This window comes from Pistacia vera, unplaced genomic scaffold (assembly GCF_008641045.1).
Source record: "Pistacia vera cultivar Batoury unplaced genomic scaffold, PisVer_v2 Contig317, whole genome shotgun sequence".
Lineage (NCBI taxonomy): Eukaryota > Viridiplantae > Streptophyta > Magnoliopsida > Sapindales > Anacardiaceae > Pistacia > Pistacia vera.
Window position 1 is genome coordinate 207,864 of NW_022196132.1, and position 7,094 is coordinate 214,957.

The 7,094-nt window shown below is 35.7% G+C and overlaps 1 long non-coding RNA gene across 3 annotated transcripts; it reads right to left on the bottom strand.

Moving 5' to 3' along the window:
• Window positions 1-3,221: 3,221 nt before the first annotated feature.
• Window positions 3,222-5,601, bottom strand: LOC116136604. 3 transcript variants are annotated; one of them, XR_004129052.1, is made up of 3 exons: window positions 5,199-5,601; window positions 4,007-4,122; window positions 3,222-3,259 (listed from the first exon to the last, which is right to left on the bottom strand). It is a non-coding gene; the product is annotated as an uncharacterized LOC116136604 (long non-coding RNA). The 3 variants fall into 3 exon arrangements; XR_004129053.1 differs by lacking the exon at window positions 3,222-3,259 and adding an exon at window positions 3,358-3,411; XR_004129051.1 differs by lacking the exon at window positions 3,222-3,259 and adding an exon at window positions 3,418-3,656.
• Window positions 5,602-7,094: the final 1,493 nt, after the last annotated feature.

Genomic DNA, 7,094 nt, shown 5'->3' on the forward strand with positions numbered 1-7,094 from the left:
GACACCGTCCCTATTACATAAAATAAAAAATTTATAAAAACTTAGGGACGGCGTCCGTTATATGGACGGGCGTCCATATGCTAGGGACGGTCGTCCAATAATATGGACGTCCGTCCCTATTAAAATAAAATAAAAAAATTTACAAAAGCTTAGGGACGGCCGTCCATACATTATGGACGGCCGTCCATTAATTTTGGAGCTCTTCTTCTTCTTCTTCTTCGCTCCACTCCATCCCTGTAACACCTCAAATCCACTAAAGGTTATTTTTGTTTTGTTTATGCTGTAATTCAGTGGGAGGAACCCATAATTAGAATCAGAAAAACTTACCCCAATAAAGAAAAACCCATAAGCGAAGAGCTCCAAATAGATATGCAAATAACACTTTTTCTCTAAATGAAAGCGAATAAGAATCAAATTCTACGAAATAAAGATCAGAAAGAACAGAATCTCACAAGAATAAAGTCATCAAAATAATAAAAATATATAAATATAAAGTTCACAACTTTCTCTTAATCTCTCTGTATCTTTCTTCTTCTTGTCTTTCGGCAATTATGGGCATGGGAAGACAAAGACTTAAATTTGTTCTTCTTCTTCTTCGCATTCACACTTAATGTCTCTTTAAGATGCCATAATCTGACAATCTACGATAGCAGTCGCCAACAACTGAGTTTTTTCCCTTCGAGGCTCATACAAGTTTCTCTAAACAATTCTTCTGGAACGTAGCGCATCCTTGTTTTTGACATTCATTTCCCTCAACAGTGTCACAGGTAGCCTAAAGACTCATTGAATTCAATTCTCCCCTCTCCAACAACAGATCCCTGAAGGTACAACCGTTTTAGTAGACCCAGAATTTCGATCACCATTTTCCCACTGAATCATGACAGACCGTCTTTGTCTTCCCATTGGCCCATAATGGAAGACAACTTTAAAGTCTTTGTCTTCCCATTTGCCCATATTGCCGAAAGACAAGAAGAAGAAAGATACAGAGAGATTAGAGAAAGTTGTGAACTTTATATTTATTATTTTTTATTATTTTGATGACTTTTATTCTTGTGAGATTCTGTTCTTTCTGATCTTTATTTCGTAGAATTTGATTCTTATTCAGCTTTCATTTCAGAGAAAAAGTGTTTTTTGCATATCTATTTGGAGCTCTTCGCTTATGGGTTTTTCTTCTATTGGGGTAAGTTTTTCTGATTCTAATTATGGGTTCCTCCCACTGAATTACAGCATAAACAAAACAAAAATAACCTTTAGTGGATTTGAGTTGTTACAGGGATGGAGTGAGCGAAGAAGAAGAGAGAGAGAGCTCCAAAATTAATGGACGGCCGTCCATAATGTATGGACGGCCGTCCCTAAGCTTTTGTAAATTTTTTTATTTATTTTAATAGGGACGGACGTTCATATTTATGGACGACCGTCCCTAGCATATGACGCCCGCCCATATAACATGGACCCGCCGTCCCTAAGTTTTTATAAATTTTTTATTTTTATTTAATAGGGCGGTCATCCATATTATATGGACGGCCGTCCCTTGCATATGGACGCCCGTCCATATAACATGGACGGGCGTCCATGTGAGTGAACGGTCGTCCAAATTGGATGGACGGCCGTTCACTAGAAAAAAATTATAAAAAAACTGAGGGACCGTTCCACGTAACCGGTACAGAAATTCGGTGGACATATTTCGGTGTCCGTAGTGTTATTGATTTCTTTTAGCTTAGAACAATTCAAGATAAACTGCAATTGGTTTCAAAGACTGAAAGAAGTCAGCGAATACCCTCGTCATGAAGAAGCCTCGGCTCCTAGCCATTAAGCATCCAAGCAGAACTCATCAAGTAAATTGTCACATCATAAGCAACTTCTTTAAGCTCACCCAACCATAGTTTCACTGCTTCTCCTTCACGTGTCGCTTTTCTGCATCTTCAAGAACTATCTGAATGATGTTTACTGAATGCCGAAGCTTGTCTATCTCATCCTCAAACCCGCATTTAAGAGCTATTCTTTCAAAACTGAGAAGCAACTTTGTGAAAAACTACTTCCAATGAGGGGCATAAATAATATCTCCCATTTGCAAATAATGAAGGATTAGTTCCAAGCTCTAGAAATTCTTCAACAGCCACCAAAGTATGCTGTTTTGTGAAAAGTGTGATCAAATCCTCAAGATATGCGTTCACAATATAGTAACTCCCTTAAGATACATGAAAGTCAAAAGTCATCTCTTGCATGTGTGAAATCATGATTCAACAACTGAATGTAAGTTTAATTATTACCGTATTAATCACTTTCTTGACTTTTTCTTTGTAAGTGACATGGATGTTCCTATAAGCTGATACATAATCTAATAAAAAATTTATGTGTACTGAAAAAGTTGCGTGGGTCTCTGAACTTTGCATTATTGCATCAAGGACTTTCTAAAATATTGACTTACAGGACACTTTGAAACCTAGCTTGACCCGCAGCATGACTCGCCAGTTGTGACTTCGAATAATGTAAACATTAAACAATTCTTGATTTTTTTTTTTTTTTATTTTTTAAAGAAAGTTGGAAACATATATGTAGTATTATGTCATTTCCCATATATATCTCGTTTAAGTCATTGATTTTTACTTCACATCAAGAACATATAAATGAATAATGTAAGCAATTCTTCTTATCCACGGCTACATCGAAGCAACTACCAGAAGCATCGTTTGGATCAAACTTAATTCGAATTTAGTTGGATACAATACGAATCTCGTTATTTAGTTGAAGTGAGATGACTTCTGATGTTGGAATATTTGGAGTTCACATATCCTTGATCATCTAAGCATATGAAATGAGATTAAGAGATTCAACGGTTTGAGTAATAGAGATAATTAAGACACTTGGATATCTAATGGTCAATTAAAAGTTGAACATCATTTGACAACTGGAATTTGCACTATATGAATATATATCCCTATATATATATATCTTTTTAGGAGACAAAATCATCTCTACAGTTTTGAGACAAAGCCTAATTAAGCTACCAGATCATGTACAACAGTTTAAAACTCACTCGAGAAAATTCGAGTCAGTGGAGTCTTGCCAGTCTTTTACCACTGTATAGGCGTTGGGTTCATGCATATCCTGTAGTTACAAGAAATGATGCGACAGCAGCTTGTAGACACGTATCAACAATGATTTTGATTTCTTTCTACAATTAAGAGGGGCTTTGCTAGGCCATCTAGTTCTGATTCATTGCTTGTACACAAGAATGCGGTGAAAGAGAAGACCAGAGCTGCTAAATTTCCAGAGAAGGTCATTTGATGAAAATATATCGAGATTTCAAATCACGGCGGAACAGCCAAACTAAACTTCTTAACCTACGACTATTTAGGCGGTTAAGGACAATTCAAAAGATCAACTTAGAAGATAAAGTGCAATTACAACCTGAATCGATTTCGAAACGTAAGCCCAAAATTCGACAAAGTAAATATCGAGCATAGAGCAAAAGAGAGAAAGCACAACATAATGTTGATGTTGCATCTACACCCATCAAAATACAAATATTTATTACAACAATTGTAAGAATAACAGGGAGAAAATAACTATAATTAACCAGTAATTGTATTTATTATGATTCGGAGAATCATATCAAAACTAGACAAAGGTAGTTTGGAACTTTGAGACCAAATCTGTAGAGAAAGCATATCAAATGGTCAGCAGACCTGAAAAATCTTCCAAACAATCAACTTGACTAAATCACATAAACCGACAAAGCTAAGAGGATAGTGAGGCAAGAGCTTGCATCTCCGATAAAAATCATATAAACATAAATTTTTAAGGCTAAAGCACTCCAAATTTTGGACCATAAACTAGAAATTCCTGAACAATTAAGAAAAAAAGTAGAGCATCTCAGATGCTTGCTTCAGAATTTTCAAAAGTAATAACAAGCTTTCAACAAGAGTGGAAAAATGGCTGATTGTTGGAAGACTGATAAAAAAAGGGAAAAGAAAAATATTTTACGCCACAAACTTCTGATTACATGTTTGATGGTAAAAAGCCATATCCAAAAAGAGCAATTGAGACCAACAATAGAAGGTTGGCTACAGACGAGGTAAAAGTTCTTCCAGAAAGATAAAACCAGTAAAATGTCTGCAACTGCAGCGATAGAGTTCAAGGTCAATTTACAGCAACAATCATATAAATGAACTCGATATACAATGCCCATTGAAATGCACCATAACGAAAATGAGGAACTATCAAAATCTAACTTAAAACATGCTCTACAAAGCAAGCTCTTTTATGGAATCAGTTGTATGTTACTTAAAATTTAGCAATTTATTGCATATGGGCTTTCTTGCAATAACACAAAATGCCTCATTCATCAATACAAAAGAAATATAGAGAACCATTAACATATATCCTTCAGACATGATACAGGACATAACTACATATCGGGTATCAGACATCACCTTGAGTGCTGATGCAAATTATTAGGCTACCAGCACACAACCCAGTCAAATAATTTTTATATACCTGGAACGTTTTGTGTTCCTATCATGTTGATATTGAGTCACTAGGTTTGCCACCCAATATAGCCAAGTGAAACACTATTAGACTTATAACACATAATCTTCAGCCCTACAATTTCAAAAGGTTGCATCTCTGATAAAATTAACTAGTAATCATATTAATGGGTGGATATATTGAACACGAGTAACATATTGCATCCTGGAGTTCATACTGTTTTGTGGTAATTAATGAGGTTCGGCAATATGGGTGCATTTAACACTAGTGCGGAAAAGTGAACTGATCGAATAATATAGACAGGCTATGGCAAACTAGGAAATGGGATGTGGTGATGAGCGGATTTCTGGATCATATACAAATTAAGGTAAACTAAATTAACTATCTTTTTCATAATGATATCTTTTAAGTTCAACTATTATGATTTAATAAATTCTTTAATAGTTAATTAATTAGAAGAAAGACAAGTTTACATATTACTTGTTGATCAAGCCTTACATTAATATCCCCACATGAACAGATATTAATTGCATGATCAAGCTCATATGAAAAAAACTTAAAATTAAATTATGATCCCGAGGATCTTTATATTAAAAAATCTAGTATACTACGTAAAATAAACCCATAATGCCAAATTTATGTGGGACATGAGAACAAATAACCTAATGTAACATGCAAGGCAGAAGAATCAGAGTCAAAATCCATACCTTGATGAAGTTATTCCAGTCATCCCCTTGGCCAATGTTCTTAAATTCCAAATCCCCTCGTTCCAAAAAAATGCTATTCTTGCAATTGATTTTTTGTTAGAGTTTCTAAGATCTGAAAACTAGACAAAGGTATGCTAGGAACTTTGAGACCAAATCTGTAGAGAAAGAATATCATATATTCGGTAGAGCTGAAAGATCTTCCAAGCTATCAGCTTGACGACATAACCACGTAACTGATAAAAGCCAAGACATCAGTGAGGCAAAAGCTTGCATCTCTGATAAAATCATATAAAAATGCAAAGTGGCTGATTGTTGGAAGATTGATTAAACTAGTGAAAAGAAAGATCTTATGCACAAACTTTTGTAGTTAAAAGTTTGATGGTAAAATGCCATACCCAAAAGAGCAATCATACCAGCAATAGAAGCTTGGCTGCAGATGAGAAAAAGTTCTTCACAAGGAAAAAAAAGTAAAAAAATCGAACCAGAACCATACGTATGTAATATTTCTTCTCATCTTTCCACTGCAAAATGTCTGCAGCTCAGTGGCAAAGTTCAGGGTCAATTTACAGTAGTAATCACAAACAACTGATATACAAAGCAATTGAGATGCACCATAATGAAAATGAACTTGATATCCATGGCACTAGTGATATATATATACGGGATCTTATTAGTTGAGGACACTTTAATGGTTCTCAAACAGAATTGTTAAGAAGAGTTCATTATAATGACAATGTTAGATAATATTTTATTTCATTTTCCACAAAATCCAGATTCATATATAAGTTACAACCCTCTTAATACAATGAATTATTTGCTTGATGCATAAATAACTTGATCTGATATTCATGAAGTATCCTAGATTATTTCTAACAAAAGGAAGAAATACATGGTGCCTAGTAAAGTGGTAATCGTTCTAGAATTTACATGCAACTGCACTTATCTCTCAAGTTTTGTAGAAGAAGCTAAGAGCAAAATAATAAATTCAAGTTACACACCTTTCTTAACAAGACAGCTGCTTGCATTTTGTAATTCCTAGGTGCAGTTGATCCAATGTAGATGTGTGGTATGTGAGCGATTTTCCCACCAATCCTCACCGAGATTTTTCTTGCAGCGATGTTCAGCTGGACATTCCCTGATGGAAAGATGTTGGAGGCTAGTCAATGGTGCAGGCCTTCTGGAGTGAAACATGGCCCGACAATCTGATAATGCTAAAGAAGTAGACCAGAAAGGTTTCAATCCTCCAGGTAAATTTTCGAAAGCAGCAGCTATGGATTTCCAAGCTTTGCAGGGATGTGACATGTTGTAGCTCCTCAGCGAGAGATGCCAGCTCGGGACAGCTCAAAATGTAACAAACTCTGTAGCATGGAGAAGTTTCTGAAGTTGGCTGGCAGAAGCCAAGCTTGGGCAATACATTATCGTTAAATGTTCAAGAGCTGTCAGATGTTGGAGCTCTTTCGTACAGATGCTAGATTACTGCAGTTCTCGATGGAATGTGATCGTACCAGCGAACTCAACCTCGAAACCTTCTAGCAAAGTTATAAGGCTGATGCACTCACGGATCTCCAAGATTCCAATGAGGAGAGGTTTTGAATTTCTTGTGGCAGAGAGATTAGCTCTTGACACCAACGGATTGTTAACGATTTAAGAGCAGTCAAGCCTCCTAACTTTGAGGATATCGAGCGAATATTTAGAGAGGATTAATTGTTAAATACATGAGACAAGGATTGTTTTCAAGCAGCTTTCCAAGAAACCAACAGCCCGTTGAAGACATCAATTACAAGATTTAAGAGTGTAGAAAGTTTGCAGTTGACCTAAGGATCATTTCATTACAATGCCTTAGCTCTAGATGCTGAAGAGATGAAAACCACAGCATGTTTTTCAACCTAGGACATT